Source organism: Bradysia coprophila (assembly GCF_014529535.1).
Source record: "Bradysia coprophila strain Holo2 chromosome X unlocalized genomic scaffold, BU_Bcop_v1 contig_79, whole genome shotgun sequence".
Taxonomy (NCBI): domain Eukaryota; kingdom Metazoa; phylum Arthropoda; class Insecta; order Diptera; family Sciaridae; genus Bradysia; species Bradysia coprophila.
This window is the reverse complement of record NW_023503370.1, coordinates 931971-951638: the sequence shown is the minus strand read 5'-3', so window position 1 is coordinate 951638 and position 19668 is coordinate 931971. Positions and strand designations below refer to the sequence as shown.

General features: G+C 33.1%; 1 long non-coding RNA gene across 1 annotated transcript; it reads left to right on the top strand.

The window, feature by feature from the left end:
• Positions 1-14845: 14845 nt before the first annotated feature.
• Positions 14846-19331, top strand: LOC119070412. Its single transcript, XR_005086506.1, has 2 exons — positions 14846-15085; positions 16514-19331. It is a non-coding gene; the product is annotated as an uncharacterized LOC119070412 (long non-coding RNA).
• The last annotated feature ends 337 nt before the right edge of the window (positions 19332-19668 follow it).

Genomic DNA, 19668 nt, shown 5'->3' with positions numbered 1-19668 from the left:
AATGAGAAATTTTGCATGTTCAAATGGCTGACAAGTACTTCCACCTACTAACAACATTTTAATTTATTTTTATTTTTAAATAAAAAAGTTATAACTAATCGAATAATGTTTGGTCTCTGTTGGGATTGTTAGTTAATGATTTCTAATTTTGTTTTAGCAATTAACATCGGTAATTACAATTTGCCACATAATTGAATTACCTACCATCAGGTATTATTTGCGTTACGTTACCATTTTATTCGACGAAAAACCGTTGAGCAAATTAACGGTAAACATTGAACCTGTGTCAGATTTATCAATTTATACCGGTCAATTCTTTGAAATCATGCATCTTAAATTAAGATTCTAAATCTATTCCCAAAGATTGGCTTAGCTTTGGTTTCGATTGTGTGATGGAATGGGTATACTTCACAAAGTTTGTGGACTACTCTGTAGCACAATACCACACTGCATATATTGAATCATTGAGTTTTATGTTGATTGGCGATAGATTTTATAAGTGATTTTGGTTTGGACTCTGAGTTAACGTACTGGGTCTATCGGTAAGTTTTGATTTTCCTTTTAATGGACGAAAGTTTTTGAAACCCTCTTTCCCCACTCGTGCGGACTTCCTTCATATCCCTTGTATCTATTTCCGTTCGAAAAACTTGCAAAGACAGTACATGTCCATCCAATTAATCTGTTCAATTGATTTGACGTAGAAACCAAACGAAGTGAAGTGCAGTAACGAATCAGCTGAGATGTAAGTATATACCTGTACGTAGTAGACGGCACTTACAACTCCGTAGATCTGTCGTTGCACTTCATTTCAATTGTCTTGCTATAAGCCCATTAAATAAATGAAATTAAAAACTTTTAACACCATTTCTCTCATAATGCGAAGACGTTTCATTAAAGCATGCCTCATCACCGCCAACAACAATATATCATATTCAAACGAAATGAAATGCACAATAAATCTCTCGTGTTATATGTAAATTTAAACTTGTTAAAGAATTTTAAATTCTTAAAATGAATTTCATTAAATTGTGTTGTTTCCTTTATTTCCTTTTCCACACATTTCGTTCATTCACATAACATTTATAGAATGGAGACTCATATATTCAGCAACTAGCATCCGAAATATACAGCACAGACAATGCCATGCCAAATATACAAGAATACAATGGCCAAGGTTCTTAATTTATGCATTCGTGACTGTATATTTTATATATTTTGAAATAGAAATATATAAAATATAAAGCTTGAAAGCATGCTAACTTGAGAATATGAAATTCCGTTTCCTTGGGACGTGATATTTCGTTGACTATCTATTGTATTGTAGCGGTGTACGAAATACTTGCGGGCACAAGAGAAGCATTGGGCTATACGATGTATAGATGAAATTAAGTAGGGGTTGAAACTTTCAGAAACCACGCCTTACTTAATAACCCCCTAAATAATAAATACAAAATGTAAAATGTACAAGGGTAGAGAGAAGTGTGTTGGTATAATAAGAATTTGTTTGAGAAAATTGTAGAAATTTGTGCTTTCGCATTATCTTAGCTATGCGAATAGCTAAGAATGCATCAATAACTTGGCCATTTTCATTTAATTAGAAAAGGAGAATAACGAAACAGAATTTTTGGATGCATTCAGTGTGCATATAACTGTAGATGTACGTTCATACATATATATGTAATGTTGTGTCGTTGTGTGCAGATGTAAGTGTAATCACTTCGTTAGGATCAACGTCTATCACAGAAAAAAGAAACACACACATCCATACAAACAGTCTACCAGTTTCTAATTGTTTCGTAGTTGGATAGTAATAAATGAATGAATTCGTGAAAGAAGTGTCATGTTAAGATATTTTTCAAAATAAATTGTGAACAGAAGACGCATCCCGAGGTTGATAAGACATCATGTGCTATTCAGTACAATTCATGTTGATTATAACGTTTTATGCAATTCATGACGGAAACGATCTATTTCTGTTCTGTATCGATTTTGGGTATACGATACTCTACCATGCCAAAGTCTGAGTAAAAATTTACAAAAAACACATTAAATTTCTCATGAAGGACAAATATGTCCTCGTTTGGACATTTTTATTTCACCGAATTCATATTAATAGATTGCGTCCTTATTCGAAACTTTTTACTTAACTAAGTGTAAGAGTGCAATCACACATTACAAAATATAAAGTAGGGTGTTGCGGTTTTTAAAACTTTCCATGTACCAAAATCACAAGATTTTCATTAATTTTGTTGGGGATTGTCAGGGGTGCGGGTAAACTTTGACAACCAGTGACGAACTGAAAAAATGTTTTTAGACCGGATCTTTTTTGTTGAAGAATCTGTGAAGTCTGGACATTAGATTACCAAAAGGACCTAACTTTTTACGCTGAACCGCCCAAAAAAAATCGACATATGTGACGAAGAATGAAAACGACGAGATGATAATTCGATTTTTTTTTCTCCATAAAATGATCAGAAGGATGAGCGGATTTCCGGTTGAGCCTTAAAAGACATTTCGGAAAAAATGCTACACCCTAATATAAACAATTACGAATGTTATTTTACTCATTATGCCCACAGTAAATTAGCTACAACGGCTATTTCAACGAAGTAATGACTAATTTTCCGAACGTGTACCGAGTAAAAATGTTTTCCAGAATACTGAATTTTCCGCATTTTTACGGAAAGATTTCTCTTTGTTTGACTTGACTTTGTCTATATGTTACGAATGACAAAGCAAAAACCGGTACGACTACAAAAGAGAAACCTCATTTAAACTCACCTTATCTTAATTCGTTTGTTTTGATTCAATTGTTGTCAAACAGTTGATGTTTTCTTGTTATAGTCTTTTTGTGCACACAGATGTAAGGTTTACCAATCCCAACGGTTTTTGTATTAATCACATATTTCACCTATGTCGTATAAGGTACATGGATAAAAATAGACGAAAATGTGTATAGCTATAAGGGTGGAGCGTTTCTTTCGAACGATTTTGCAATTTGTCGCTGTGTCGAATCGTAACTGGAAATATACAATTGTTACACGTTCAATAGATTTTAATGAGATGGAATTTTTGTAATTCGAAGCAAATCGTTTGAGCTAAATGTTGAGGAACTTTTAATTGCCTTTACGTAAATCAATAGTTATTTTCCTAACGCATGCTGAAAGACTTTTTTTTAGCGAATGAGAAGTTTCTAGCACGAGACGGAGGTGAGTTCTGGAATCGAATTCTACGCTAGTTAGGAAACCGGCATTATTACATTGTTACTACCACTAGCTACTACATTGACTGTAATTAGTGGCTGATGTAAGAAATAGTTGGTCTCGTTGTAATTACTTTAAGATTCTTATTAAGTCAATTTAGAGTACTAGTGATTCTAAATGTACCATACAAATCTATTGCTAAAACTTATTACATTTACTATCGGATCTATTACTTCATTTAATCTGAGTATTTACAATAGATTTCAATTCTTTTACTTCATTTTAACCATGCTTTTCGATATAAAAGTGGGCATTAGTCAGGGTTTGTTGTGTACTCGGTAATGTTTTGTATAGAAAACCCCCATTTTTTAACAGACTAATGCGAGCTGTAACTTGTCAAAGTTACATATCTTAGTAATTTATGCAATGATGTGTGATTAGGTCGTGTGTCATAATACATATCGTGAGCCTAATAAAGTTCTTTGCATCGAGTTGCATACAACGTTTTATGCCACCGATGCATCTAAAGTTTACAAATTTTGTATATTATGATGCTGAGTGGCATACAAATAATTTAAATGACTAATGATAAAAAGCTGTAAGTTCCAGTTTTTGTGGTAACTTTGTTGAGTCGAGAGGAAGTAGAGGTCAATAAAACCTTGAAAACGGACTTTTTACTTTTACCTTGAGTTATGTAATGGATTTATACTAGTACCAGGCCCGGACTGGCCATATGGTGAATTCGGGGAATTCCCGATGGGCCTTTTGGATTTTTGTATGAGAATTTTTAATTTGTGGGCCTTTTTAAATTGAGTTGCATGGAGCCCCCGATGGGCTTTTTCGAGCCAGTCCGGTACTGACTAGTACCTTCAAGACGAGCAAAAAACCGAATTCTTCAACAGACAATTAAAAGTGGACAATCTATTACAACCCTAGGATTGTAAAATCTATGTATGAAAAAAACATTACACAGCGGGGAGGAAATGTGTATATGTACCACTCCTACATTCTTACATGAATTAGTTAAACTGCTGATCCACCTTAATAATGAACGTATCCACCTAATTCAAGTCGTTTATAAACATTTATCATATCGTTTTTGCGTGTTCGGGTGGACAACATAAAGAAGATACATCTCAATTCATTGTATGTGAAGCAATGAAAGTGAAAGACGGAAAATTAGACAGGCACAATATATTGACAGATATGATTAATGTAAAAAGGGTTATATTCTATGTGAATTGGGCTGTAGTATCGTAAGTAAACATTAATCAGACAGCAAAAAAGGATAATGTACGATATAAATTGAGGTTGATTCTAAATTAACTATAGAAAACATAAATTATGTTGCTTCTTTTGTGAAATTTTTGGGTTATATCACATTTGTGTACAACACAGTTTTTAATGACGCTTTGTCGGTCATGAATTTTTTGGGGGTTCGTTATACAAGATTATTAATTTAGATTTGTCACATTTTCATGTTCGACTTGTAGTTGTGCCTGAAAATTGAAAGCTTCAAGAAGTTGAAAAAAACACACGAATGGACGGAGGTTTAAACACTCTCAGATTTGTGGATTGAAACGAACCTAATAGGTATTGTATTTCGCATTTGCAATGAAAGAAATGTTTTATAGCCATTAGAACGAAATTGTAGACTCAGTATTTAGTATTTTTTCGTTCTAGCGGCTACGGCAGCCCTGACCATCCATGTCTTACCTCGAAATCAAGCTCCAAAACGGCTATTCTGTTTATTTTAAAAGATCTTCGTCCTTTCCCCCCCCCCCCAGTATAGTTTTAATGAATTTTTATAGACAAATTAAATCACTTGTTTTAGTCATATATTTGAAGATCGAGTGCTCCCACAAAACTGACCTCATATGATGTTTTGTGACTCTTGGCCGTTATGGAAAATGTTGATTCACAGTTCGCAGTTTGGAGAGATGAATACCTTTCATTATCTGTTTTAATTACTATTTTAGAAGATAAAGCGAGCCATCAGAACAGTCGGAGCGTTTGCTGCGACTGAGCCGCGTACCAACCCGTATAAATACACATAGGACCTAGTAGCGGCCTCAGTCCAGGAACCTAAATATACAATTTTGTCAACAACATTCTATTCGGCGGTCGACTACGTTACAAATAAAACAAAAAATAGGAAAATCGGATCAAATTTACTCGAGTTATATGCAAAATATACACTTAGGGTCAAGAAGCGGCCTTAGTCCTAGGAGCCAAATTTTAAACGTTTTTCCAATACATTCTATTCAGTATTCAATTACATTTCATATAAAACGAAAATTAACAAAATCCGATCAAATTTGATCGAGTTATATGCAAAATACACTTAGGGCCGAGTAGCCGTTTACTTCTAGGGCCTTAACTCATTCAACCGATTTTAATAAATATTTTTTTCCTGAATTTGTATCGACAATAACTATCGTTTGCCGTTTCATTCACATTTCCATCGTTTATTTTGCCGTAGATTTATTTTGCCCAAAAGACTTAAAAACACTAAGGCGACCCTAATTCACAAGAGGCCGACCCAAATAGACCTATCTTCGAACTTAGCCTTACTATTTCAACTACCTTTCAGATTTATTTTTTTAAATGCGAATTGGGGAGGTGCGTTTACTCCTATCCTTCACTGCTGCAATTGATGACAAATACTACAAAAACATCCGATTTCGAAAAAAATTGAGGTTCAGAATTAAGATGAAAAATTGTGTAAATTCTAGTACTGATAGCGAGTGTAAGAATTCTGAAAATAGTACAACTGTGCTTTCAATACTTTCTGTTCCTCCAACAGGTATAGCTCGGTCAGCCATGTCTGATGAAACCAGTCCTATTTGATAAAAGTTAGAGAGGGAATTTAAAGTCACGGATTTTTAGTACTATTTTTTGCTCCTAGACCGCTAATTGCCCAAAGTATCCGAAAATATTATCAAGATATACGGCATATCCAAAAAAAGTCAGTAATGGAAATATTTTAATTGGGTTTGTTATTCAATTTACATTATGGATTGAACGATAAGTCCGGATTGGTTATTGGTAACGTGACTTCACTTTTCAAATTAAACATGACAGCGACGAAAAATAGTTATTTACGTATCTCACTTCATTCAGGCTCCATCTCGCGAAATGGTCTAAAATCTACCATACCCAACAAATTCGCATACAAAATTTCATGCCCAGGGCCTAAATTAAGAGAAAAATTCTGATATTTATGCCAAAGTCATGAAAATTCACAAACATATTCGTCTTTTAATTAATAAACCCCACAACATTCCATTTTCGACTTTCCTTCCTTTGTAACCAAACAATCCTCTCCATTTTCGAGCTTTTAAATCAACTCAAAGTTTGCCATCGAAAACTCAATCAAATTATAATGAAGATGTCTAAAGTTGAATTCTGTTCGAAGTGTCTTGATTGACATATTTCTTCCAAATGCTGAATGTGTGCTACTTAAGTTTATGTATAGTTTGTATGTGGAAACTAAAGTCAAAATAGATTTTTTTTTCTCATTTCGCATACAAACAATACTTATACGAGTAGACATGTAATGCATATGATTATACTTTAGACTCCGTTATAACGAAAATATCTTTTTGAACATTGAAAAACAAGTGCAAGTGCAGTAGTTGTACATCATATGGGCAAAATGCTTTAAGATTTTAATGCTTAGTTCAAATATTGAACGAAAGACAATTTCCATTTTCGCAAACAAAGTGCAAAAATTTTCCAGGGTTGCAATGCAAACGATTTTCGTCAAAAAGTTCGATTACAAGCATCGGGCATTTGATTAATTTATATTTCATGTTCCACTTAGTTATGGAAATCGTATACCCGAAATTAGAGTAATATCTACGAAATCCCATCTACATAAGTCCTTTTAGTTTAATTAAAGAATTTATTTTAATCAATAAGGGTTTTCGTAAATTTCGGTTTATGTATACCGCACCAGGATACAACCCTTAATAATTCTAAATAGTTGAGAAACAACAACTTTACGATACACACAGTTACATATACATATACGATAGAATATGACGGGATAAATGGATATCGTCGAAGTATAGTGCTTCTATAAAAGACGCCAGCATAAAAGGTTTGAAAGGGGGTAATTTTGGTAAAAGTAGATGGGCGTAAGTTCTGAGAAGGCGATCGATATTATGAACATAAAGTGATACGTTAAGATATACATGTTATAGCATACATATGCAACGAATCCTTAATGGTGCGCCCTATATGTAAGTAAATACATTCTTCCCTCGTTGGCGTTTGTTGGGTGGAAATATCTTAAATTGAGAAACTTTGCATGGATGGTTTTGGTTGGGGTGTATATAAGATTTTATGACCTGACCATTTTCAAATGTAGGGAGAATTTTACATAAATTATGAAGTCTGATGGAAGTTGTTTTTGCAAGTTGATATAAGATAAGTAAGAGGACAATAACTCTGGACAGAAAAAAATGCGATGAAAAACTCAGATATTTTTAGATAGGAATGGAAAATGAGAAGAAACCATGGGATGAATGGCAAAAAACATGGAAGACTAACTTTCCATTATGATGTTCTCATTTCGAATAGAAAAAAAAAACGAAATGAAATTGCACGACTGAGAATTCTTACAAAAAAAATTGTGTCTGGTTGCGGTCAAATGTCGATAATTATTAGAGTGGTGCCTGAATCAGCTAAAGACGAAACAAATACACACATAATTTGTGACATCCCTGGGACACTATGTTGTGTGATCATCCGAGATCTGTTATTGTAAACACGTTCCTGGCGACGACTGGAAGATTACCATGATGTAAATGATAACCGGGAAAGAAATCAAGGATCGTCGACTCGGTGTTTCGAGATCACGCTAGTGATCGAACCACCCTGATAAACGTAATATCTTTGTAATCCTAATAACCATCAGAGCTGACCCCGGCGTTTCATTAAAAATTTGAAAGTCTTTTGAGACGTGTTCTCATGTTTTAAGACTAAAATGTCTATGTGGTGACAAGAATATCATATTCTTAACTCAGTGACGAAAAAAATTGGTTTATTTAAGTCAAACGATGGGCACACAATGTGTATTTTCAGTCGAGGCCTTAGGAACATCTAGTTTCTAATAAAGAACTTATCAGTATACTGCATAAATAACTGTTGTGCCTGTTCGTGTTTCAAGCACTACTTTCGACGCTTTCGGCATGTTCCACAACATAACTCAGCTTAAAAATGAAGTCTCGTTTTCGCATGTTTTTTGAACTCGGCTTCGTCTCTGATCAACAAAATTCACACGATAACTCTGCCTTTCATCTTTTTATTCGTATTTATGTAGAAGACTATTCGGTGACACAAATACCTATTGTGGTACTATATTATGTACTTACTATAGATCGTCGGCAGAAACTTTTCGTGGTTATAATGACTGTTTGGCTACTGTAAAACAAACTGAATTCCAAGAAAAAAAATCCCTAAAATTTCTGCTCAATGTTTACGTTATCGTCATTGCTACCATTATATTTCCCCATACATTTTCATTAAACATAACATCTATGAAACGTAACACATTATAATGAAATAATATATTGTGGCCATTTCTTAACAGCTTAACAATCCGTATTACTGGAAAACTCAAAGTAAAACTAGATAGATTGTGTAACATCTCTGCTCGTTATCTTTTCTTTTAATCCATGATATCATAATCCTCGTAAATGTTGTGCAAACAATACACAACCATTCCCCATTGTGAAATCGTCCTGATAATATATTTTATCTGTCGCATTGTATATTCAAGTGAATGCCTTATAATAAATATCAAACCTTTCCTTCAGTCGTATTCGGCACATTATAAGTAACCAAAGTATTATCTCAATTTTAAATGGTAACATGATAATATATATTACATAGCAACATAACACAAAATATTTTCCCATTAACCTCGTTGGGTTGAAGGGTTTTTCCAACCGGTGGTCAACCCTGAGCACAGTTTGGTGATTTTTCTTGTAAGTGTTGTCTAACAAAAGCTCCTCGAGAACTCAACGTAATTATAAACAAACACGTAAAATTGAACCGATAAAAGTTTTAGTTATAAGGTGAGCGCTGCTGGAACTGACTATAGATATAAATGCAAAATGAAAATGGATGGGCACAGCGTAAGAGAATGTTTGAGTTAGAAGTTGGTGTTTAAACTAAATTCTAAGCACACACCCGATTCAACTGTATATAGATTTGAATCAGCTTAATTTGAAAATATATGCAAATAAATTTATTGTTTGTTGCATTTTCTTTTGCTTATTACGGAGTTTGCACTGACCGAACACAAGCAAAATTTTGTTTTCAAACTAATACAGGGGACCAATAAATTCTTGTTTATACTGCAATAACAATATTAATAATAATTTGCTCTAAAGCGAAAAAGTTTCCATTTGAGATATTATGTTATATATAGTATTGGTAAGTCAAAGATGATACGATGAGCTTTATGCATACTGCATACGAAAAGACCTAATGAGTAACACGTATTTCATTTGTTTATTTGAAAACATCTCTTAATTACTTACTGGCTTCGTGTGTGTTGGAACTTAGATGCAGATATGATATCGGACCACAAAAATGATTATTAGCAAAATTGGTTGGTGCAACCACAATGTGAGTAATTGTTGGAAATTCTTTTTAATATATGGACGATTTTCCGGGCGAATTTCATGATAATGTGTAATTGCGTAACTAAAATGCAATCGGTGAGTTTTAAGGGAATTTAAAGCAGGTTTAGGAATCCGCTTAGAATTGGTATCTATGCGAAGGGTTCCTAACTACACGAGCGGAATTTTGAAAACCCATACATTTTCTGTTTGTTTGTGTTACTTAAGTTTTTGATTTTCTAGAAAGATTTCTTGAAGAAATTTTGCTTCTTTTATTTAAAGTCAATACTGATCAATACTGGTCGGATAGTCTCACAAGGAAATATTTCAAACATTTGGTTCATAGAAATGTGAGGTGTTTCGTCTCACGTAGTTGAGTGAAACATTAGCCGTCAGTTGTATAAACTAAAAGTTAAACTTTGAGTTTAAGGACAAACACTGAAATACGCCCAGCAACATGCTTTGATATTATGTAAATTCATTATGTGAACAATTAATTATGAAAATTGAAATTTTGGTAATTATTTTCAAGTTTGGCAAATTACGGGAGGATTTTACGTCAATCTAGAAGCCATTTATAAAGTACACGCTCACTTCATTTCTTTTGTGGCATTAAATGCCGTAATTTGCATAAGAAACAAGTTTTTCAAGAAAAATTGCATTAGTGACAAATTTGTTCTGACCGAAAACGCATCAAAAACTACTTTTCAAAAAATGACAACAAATAATTCGCATAAGAAACTACTTTTTCATACCTAGGACCCGAAAAGTGCGACTTCGTCGCACTTTATCTTTGTCCAATATGAAATAGTATTTTTCGTACAAAGACAGTAGTCCATTTCCTGTCGAGGTACGGACAACGTTTTGTGCATCGGACAACTGAAATAGACAAAACATATCAATTTACTTGAAAACATACACACTTCACATTCACCATATTAAATTTAATCAATCGTATAGTCATAGAAAAATTCATGTAATTCTTTTCCCGCACTATAAATCGTAAAGAAATGAAGTTTTTTCCCGCACGATATATAGTTCGGGAAAAACTGACATTTCTTAATGAAAAATCATGGCAAAATAGGTCGTATTTCAGTTTTCGGATGCACAAAATACATTTCGTACCTAGGACTAAAAGTCTTTTTTAGCGTATTCGATTCCAGACCTCGCCTTCGGCTCTGTCTGGAAACTTCTCACACGCTAAAAAAGACTTTTAGTTCTAGGTACGATATGTACTATTATATAAAAATGTTTCTTATGCAAATTATTTGCAAGAAACCCTTCTTTTGCAAATTATTTATTGGCATTTTTTATCAAGTAGCTGAAAAATAAATGACAAAGTACCGTTAAGTATTTCTTATGCAAATTACGGCAGATTTGTACCGTTGGTGACACTTTAGAATGACCCTCTTATAACTTCCAATTTAAAAAAGTCGACCCATAAGCAAGGGACAAACCACTCGATTTGCAACACATTCCCTGTGCAACTCTCTTCAAATCATTTGCAACTCTTTTCGAATACTTTACTGTAAATACCGTAAAAAATTCACTGATTTCGCCGATGTGGATTGAAAAATCAATGAGCGAGTAACAAAATTTTATTTACATGCTACATGCGTCGAAAACCGTACTTTTCTTCAAATTTACGCATTATACGTGTTTCGCGGTACAACGTGCAATTGAGGGAAAAATAAATAATTTTTAAGTGCAATTTAAAATAAAAAAAAGAGTTTTAATTGGCTCAGCCCCTTTAAGTTTAACCGTACTTTTCATGTTTCAAGCACTACTTTTGACGCCCTCAGCATGTAAAATCCATTACATAACTCGGGATAAAAATGAAACGTCTCGTTTTCGTGTGTTTATTGACCTCGGCTCCGCCTCGGATCAACAAAATTCACACGAAAACTCTACTTTTCATCTTTTTATCCCTAGTCATGTAAAATACAATTTTCTTTTCTTGATTGTTCTAATAGCTTTTCTCAAATTTGACGGATCAAAGTCTACGAATAACAAGCTTTTGATCAAGCATGATCACTTCAAGCATGATTTGCAACAATATTGAAACTGAACAGTATAATACACATTTTGGCACTGTAAAATTTTAAAAAATGTTTTCATATACGCACGAAGTTTTGAAAACTGACACATTTTCAGTTTCTATGAGTTATCGGTTTCTCCATGTGAAAATACATGCAAAAAAAAGAAAAGAAAAAGCCAATTACACAAAACAAAAAATGTGTCGGTTTTCAAAATTCTGTGCGGTCACGGGTGTGACACTATTCACGCTATTCACATATATTTTTTGTTGAGGGTACTCTATTTGGCAGCTGTCACTCGAAGAAATCTTGCTTGAAGTGCGTTGATTTGATCACTATTTAAAGATATGTGAAGGCTAGTTCAGGCAATCGCTGAAAAAACAGAAGAATTTCTTTCTTTCCAGGGCAACTCTTTCTTTTAGAATTCTCGAATGCAACTATTTTTCACCGTGCAACTCCGATGCAACTCTTTCGAGTGGTTTGCCCCTCGCCCATAAGGTAAACGCACAAAATGCATTTGCCCAACATTTCTATTCACTTTTCACAGACGTCGAGCGTATCATCAGTGCAATTAACATTTTGCGCAATTATATGCGCAATTTCAAGTACATGCGAATGGCAAACACATTCCAGTTGAATAGCAAATATCTTTTATTTACCGTTAGAACTATTTACAATCGCTGTGATTGAGATATATTTGTGGCTAGAAAATGTTATCTTTAAAGGGAATAAGTAGCAAAAATTGTATTATTGCGAAATATTTCAGTTTTCAAATTTGGTTGATAGGCTATATCATCGAGCTATATGAGATTATATATTGCATTTATTTACTCAATTTTATATTCTCTACAAATACATTTCTTTTCCCTATGTTCTTCCCCAAGTACAAATACAAATTATAGAAAGCTGAATGCAGACTCGTTCCTTTACTTCGTTAACATATTTGCTGTATAATTCCACATTAAGCAGAGCTGATAGATTGTTTTTATAATCTAGACAACAGATGATAAATATTTTATTTCTGCGAAGTGAGAATGAGGTATAGAGTATACCTTCGTACGAAAAAAAAAATGTTGTAGCCATTGAACGAACAAACAATAATCAATCAAACCGAAATCCAGTATACATAATCATAAAATTCACTAAAATCTAATTGGATCTTCAAAGCTTCTCCAGTTAAAACCTTTCAAATGTCATATTTTATTCACATATTCAAACCGATAGTGTATCCGAAAACCTTACAGCTTTTCTACTTTATATGCAATACGTTTAGTGTGTTTGTATAAGTTAACTTGGAGCTGGTTCTTTAATCTACCACAATCTACCAATGTTTTTATTTGTAATGCGTGAGTAATAAACAACGTTGATTCAGTACCGGACTGGCTCGAAAAAGCCCATCGGGGGCTCCATGCAACTCAATTCAAAAAGGCACACAATTAAAAATGCTCATACAAAAATCCATAAGGCCCATCGGGAATCCCCCGAATTCACCGTATGGCCAGTCCGGGCCTGCGGTTGATTCTAATTCAAGTTTTATCAATATTCGTTTTTTGGCCAGTCTGGAATTTATTTTTATATTTTTTAATGTGTCATCTTGATATTAGAAACTTAAGGAATTTTAGTTGCGAACACCTGATGGAATGAGTTTGAGTTTTATCTACTAGTGGATTTGTGTCCTTTATTGGTCGGCTGCCAAATCGTAACATTAAAACTATCGAATGTCCTATTCATTTCATATGATCCATTCCGGCATCTATGATACAGACCCATGTTTGCACGATAGCTCAATAAATTAGAGCATCGCTCCAGAAATGAGAAGATTATGGGTTCGGTCCTGGGTTCGGTTCACACCTGTGCGCCAATCAAAATTGTTGTTGAATTTCATGTCATGCACAGCAGTGCTCTTCGTTCGTAATTTTTTGTATTACTGCACTCTAGTGAGGTGATACACCTAGGAAAACTGCGTTAGAAACGTTTCTTATTTTTAACAAATGCCACAAGTTCGTTCAACCCACACAGACTTTGGAATACTAATACTGTGAGCACATTACATTTATGTGGATACTGTTTTTAGGCTGAAGAAACAGGATAGAGAATAGAATCTGATAAGTGCTAGTTGGTTACCAAAATAAAATTATTTGCAGGCTGCAAAACTACTGAGTGTCTATAACAGGCGCGCTAAGAACGCTATGTCCATGCTAAAAGAACTGTACTACCACCGCAGTATCTCGGATATCAAGGTAAAGAAAAAGGTGTAAAGTGGAGGCGTTCGTAGCATAAAGGTGATATTTACAATAGTCTGAAAATTCGATAACTCTAGAGAGTTTTGTACGTAAAACTAATCGTTCAAACTCAACATCGCAATCAATCCTCTATTTTTAATACACATAACCCAAACACGCATAATGAAATAGATTTCACAGTTATAAACGTAGACAAATTACAATAATCATTGGCAAACGATTTAATATGAATTTCGCACACAGGAATGGAAATGGAAACGTACCCCTTTTATTTTACTGTACAAAATGTGAAAATAAGATGCAAAATTTTGATTGAAAATATACGGAGCAGCATCACATCTGCAACAAAAATTGTTTTTTTTTTTCGTTTTCGGTATGTGTGCATAATATGTTTTTCGAATATAAAAAAAATATATTCAAATAGAAGCTGTGGACAATGGTCAAATTGTACCGGAAAAACTAGTTCCATATATTACAATGCAAATCGCAAGAACTCATTATTTATTATACGAATTTTGTAAATTTATTTTATTGAAATTGAATTGTGTATAAAATTGGTCCAGGTGCTATTATCTGTTGAACAATCTTCAATATATATATATGTGTGTTTGAAAGCGACCAGAGCTACACGACGAAGGATAAAAGTGAAAAACCGGATCATCAAGTTTCAGATCTTTTCTAGTATGTGATTCGATGTGTCTTTATACGAAACGAAACTTTAAGGATTAGTTTGATCGGATTCGTTGGTCGTGTAACATTAAATTGTAAATTCAATTAAAGCCGGTACACATTTTTGATGTAGCACACGTTGTATTGCTGCAATATATTTGCAGACCGTGGAGAAAATTTGTTTGAAATTAGCGAAAATGTTAAGCCATGTAGATAAATCTGTTTCTTGTGTTCTGAGTTAATAAAAATGTTAAGTGAAGTTACTATGAAAATGATTGGAAATATTTACTTTGCAAATGGTAAATTTAATTTTTTATCAAAATTTCTCTTTGCTGAGTTTATCGGTTTTCTCCGAATAGTGAGTGTACATTTGCAAGATATGAAAATCAAAATCATGGTACTAAGTTTGGAAAATGTAGCAATTTTTTCGGCCTAATTTTCCTTTCGATTGTTTCATTTTAATTGCCGCCGCATCAATAGATCGATTTTGAGATCTTAAGTTTGTGACTCGTGCTTTAAGGACCTTTAAGGATCTCTTTCCTTATTTCTTTTATCTTCAAACGTTACGCACACTACAAGTACTTTGTATGTAAAAATTATTTACAATTTTCAATTTTTACATCAACTCAAGTGAAAATCGCGGTCTCACTAATTAGAACTACGAAATTCACGGTGATATAACAGAATTTGAAGATTAACATTCAGAGTAATTGCTTAACACTTCAGAATTGGTGAGCGTATCACCACAGAATTATTGAATCTGCTACTTCATCTTTTTTGATAAAAAATCCGTAACTCCAGTATTCGTATGATACATGCCTATATATAATACTACACTAGTCGGAGCAGATGATCTGCTGCAGATCACTCTTATTCTTTTCATCGAAGTCGATGGCAGATGGCTGTAGACAATTCTGCATGTCTCCACACAAAATTTCATAGTATTTACTCAGGTATTCGATTTCCCAAAAATCTCTGTCAAATATTCTGGTAAATAAAAACCAGAGTAATAGGTCAGCGTAATTTCCGATTTAATTATCGAATAAATTGTCAAATAAAAAATTAACCTTGTGATTAGGGCTACTCTGTAAATTTTTAATAAGGCAGTCTGTTGATTCAACAGTGTTGAATTGCTCATAACTTTTGACAAGCTGTATCTCGGGAAGGAGTTGTAGGCATGGGAACGGTTGCTATGGAAACAATTACCAAACACAGACATTTATTCAATACTTTTCTGCAGACGATTCGGAAAAGTGATCTGAAATTTGAGTGGGAGATCTGTAGACGAATTACCAAAGAAGACAATGAAAATTATATTTCCAATAAAAAATTTTGGTGAAGATTTGTTATTAGTGGCGAACGCTTTCTGTTACGGTTCGGTTTAGTCTAGCACCTTTAGTTAACTGAACTAGGTCAAGTCTTGTACTTTATTTGTTCTTGCACAATACTTGTACTTTGTCGGGCTCCCACAAAACTTCATCATCTTGTCATTTTGTCAATAGATATTAGGCCTGAAATTTCTTTTTTTTTTAAATCCAAGGGGGTGTTAGGAATTGATATGTGATCAAACAATTTGATGGTATTTCGATCGGTTATGAATGAGAGTAAGAATAATTCAAAGAATTTTTCTTGTGCAGCACTAAGTGCTCCATCTCTATAAAAGTATTGAACTAGAAAAGTTTTGGTTGAACATTCAAATTTTAAATTATTTTCTTCTTCAATTTCAGGTACAATTTTTTGGACTGTAAATCCAACGAATCAAAACGATCAAACTCAAATTAATTATCCAATAATCAAATCTGTGAAATACAAGCCCCAAATCATTCAGTCACAAGCAAACATCGAAATTTACATCAGCTAAGGACGAAAAAAACCAAGCCACGCAAAAAGACAAGCAATACCCGATAGTAAAAAGATTTCGCGCCATTTTGAAAAACTTCAAATTCAATACCATCCGAAGTAAATAAGGAAGCATTGGTCGATACATATACACTTCATGTGAAATTCGTCATTAAAATATTGTTTGTTCACACATATCATCAACTACAAAAAAAAAAATAGTCGCGAATCTTTTAAGAGAGAACATTTGTATATCGACGAAGAACAAAAATGAAGAGAAAACGCAAAAGTTTGACTCAATCTTGTATACATGCAGTGCTGGAGAATCAACTGGAGACAACTTTATATATAAAAGACAACTTTCGGAGGGATATCAACAGGAGAACATTCCACACACACAGACGCATCCGTCGTTCCCCGCTAACCAATACCAGCTCACACACAACCAGCAGAACGGCAACACAAAAAGGACGACACAATTACAATTTACGACGCGCTAACACGAATAAGTATCACTTTATTTTACATTGAATTCAGACATTGTTTATAGTGAAAATAATTGATAAGTTTTCCAAATCATTCGAAAAAATTCATTTAAAATTTGCTTACTTTTTTCTTGAAACGAAGATTTTCAAATTTTTCTTATTATAAAGTTTCTGCCGACTCTCCAGTCCACTTTTGAAACTTTATAGAAAGAACTTAATGCTGACATCATTTTCAAATTTCCTTTTATTTTTTCGATATTGTAACGCGATGAAATTAAATTAAAAAAAAAATATTTTTTCCAAAAAGAATTTTCTTTAAAAATTGAAAATGCTTTGACAGTGTAACTTTTTCACAGGCGATAACAAGTTTTTATTAATTTTCGGAATTCCGTCAACTTCATATATGAGTATGGTAATAATTTCGTGGTAGTTCGAATGAAAATATATTTAAATTTGGAACCATAATCTGAACAGAAGTATATAAATCTGAGGGCCACCGAAAAAAAATAATCTTAAATTGAAACCATGGCCCCAAATTTAAATATAATTTCATTCAAGATAAAGGAAAATGTGGTTAAAAAAAACCTTGCACTAAAACGAACAACAACAAATTCAAATTAGAAACATTTTTAAATTGTTAGTAAACCGAGAATTCGAATTCAATTAATTTTTTTGCGTAAAATAATTGACGAAATTAATTTGGGAAATTCACAATACATTTTGATGCGAAATTGTTTTATCACCAAAAATTTTCAATAGACCAGCCATTCAAGCATATAAATAATTAAAACCCCACAAAATGATTAGAAGATAAATTTTAGAATTTGTTTTATTCGTACTTTTTATCGATAGTGAACATGATGAGCGCAAAAATGCCTAACAGTGTCGACTGCACAGATTTAATACATATCCAATGGAACCTTTTAATTTCGCATTAGTCAAATCATTTAAATCTGAATGCATTTACGTATAACTGAACATGGAATGAACCAAAATGACAAACGAAATTGACCAACAAAAATTTAAATGAATATTACACTGTAGGCTAATTTTTACGCTCATGATCGGTTTCGATGAAAAATAGAAAAAAATAAGAAAAAACACACTTTATCGACTAATCTCATTTTGGCGTAACAATCCTTCTGACACTGAAACCAAAATCATTCTCAAAATATTTCGACAATTATTTTCATTAAAATTAATTATTTTTATCAATTTAATTCTTCTAATCTACTAGGGTGAACCAGTTTGAAACGAATTTCCAGTTTGAAAATTTTGTTACATTGTTTAAGAACGATACCAACTCGTATATGAAATCCTTTTAGATTAGATTGGATTTTATTGAACTGAAAAGCTAGAGCAACACTTTTTTTTTAGTTTTTTGTTTATGATTTTTTATACATTTTCGATATCAGCTGAAATCTTAGAAACGACTAATCTAATTTTAAATGAATTAACAACAACATTTTACAACATTATAATAGGCTATAATGAACGGAGATGATTGAAATTATTAATTTTATTGTTAAGTTGACCTGCAAAATAACGAGTAACCAATTGTTAAAGAAAAATTATTTTAATTTTCAGGTGTAGAAAAGTAAAGTACGATTATAGAAAATTCGGCTTTAGCTCCATTAACATTTCGATCTTTCATAAAAATAAGTTTCTCCATATCGGCAACCCAATTCCATTTCTACCATTCCAAACATTTCAAAGAGGAAAGAAGAGCAATTCAAATTTTACCATTCTGGTTAACAAATTTACAAACAAAGAAATCGACGTCAGTAACATGACTCTGTACGATATCATCCTTGTTTATTCTCATTTTCGCAAACCAAAATTCTCATTCCGCAGATTTCCCAATTAGCAACGAACCAGCAAAACGGATAAATTTATGTTGCATCTCAATTTGATTTATTTCTGATAAATATTTTATGATTTTTTACAGTTGTAGCGAAGAAATTAGTTAAATTCACAAAGTTAAAACGCTAATTAGGAAAGGAGTCAGAAGAAAGATGCGATCCATACATTTTCCAAAAAATTTCCCATATATTTTCGCATGCGACGGGGGAGGGTGGTTTGAGATTCGTAATTTTTCGCGGACGCCCTCTGTAAATGACCCCAATTTTCCCTTTGTTTTTTTTTTATTATTATTGACAATTAACCAAACTATAAATCTGAAACGAATTACGCTCTGTAAACAGTTACAACATGACGGCATTTTTTCAAAAAAATCATATGTTAGTCGAAGCACTTGTTACTCACATTGAGGCATTATATTTGATTTCAAAAGTTTATATTCATTTGACACTCCATGCTATAAGCTATATAGATGCTCCAATTAGAAACGATAAAAACTGCCAAAAGAAACCCTTATCACTTTGCGCTGTAACGCTGAGGACTATTCTGATAAAGCTAAAAAAAACATTGTAAGACTGAACACAACGACAACCTCGATTATAACTCACTTAAATTAGATTGTCTCTTTGGAAGACAAAATAGCTCTTTCACGGTAAAGAACGATATAGACATGTTTTCATTCCGGCAACGATAACTAT